Source organism: Bison bison, unplaced genomic scaffold (assembly GCF_000754665.1).
Source record: "Bison bison bison isolate TAMUID 2011002044 unplaced genomic scaffold, Bison_UMD1.0 scf7180017616476, whole genome shotgun sequence".
Classification (NCBI taxonomy): Eukaryota; Metazoa; Chordata; class Mammalia; order Artiodactyla; family Bovidae; genus Bison; species Bison bison.
In genome coordinates, this window is record NW_011445720.1 from 1 (window position 1) to 714 (window position 714).

General features: G+C 54.6%; 1 pseudogene across 1 annotated transcript; it reads right to left on the reverse strand.

The window, feature by feature from the left end:
* Positions 1–6: 6 nt before the first annotated feature.
* Positions 7–708, reverse strand: LOC104982280 (annotated as a pseudogene). Its single transcript, XR_824497.1, has one exon. The product of XR_824497.1 is annotated as a keratin, type II cytoskeletal 8 pseudogene (transcript).
* Positions 709–714: the final 6 nt, after the last annotated feature.

Here is a 714-nt window from a genome sequence, read left to right on the forward strand (position 1 = left end):
CTCGGCCTCAGCCCGGCTGCGGTTGGCGATCTCCTCATACTGGGCCTTGACCTCAGCGATGATGCCATCTAGGTCCAGGTTGCGGTTGTTGTCCATGGACAGGACCACAGACGTGTCAGAAATCTGAGACTGCATCTCATGGATCTCCTCTTCATACAGTTGCCTGTAGAAGTTGATCTCATCAGTCAGCCCTTCCAGGCGGGACTCTAGCTCTACCTTGTTCATGTAAGCTTCATCCACATCCTTCTTGATGATGAGAAATTCATTCTCCATGTCTGTGTGCTTTTGGATTTCATCCTCATACTTGGTCTTAAAGTCCTCCACCAGCCCCTGCATGTTGCCAAGCTCCACTTCCAGCTTCAGCTTCTCCTGGGCCAGAGTTTCCAGCTGCCGACGGAGGTTGTTAATGTAGCTCTCAAACATGTTGTCTATGTTGCTCCGGGCAGTCTTCTGCTGCTGCAGGAGGTTCCATTTGGTCTCCAGAACCTTGTTCTGCTGCTCCAGGTGCCGCACCTTGTCGATGAAGGAGGCAAATTTGTTGTTGAGGGTCTTGATCTGCTCCTTCTCTTGGGTGCGGACGGCCTGGATGTTGGGATCCACCTCCAGCTTGAGGGGGCTCAGCAGGCTCTGGTTCACGGTGACAGCTGTGATGCCCCCCAAACCTGGGGCCCCACCGTAGCTTCCAGCCATGCTCATGCCGGTGCCCAGGCCGCC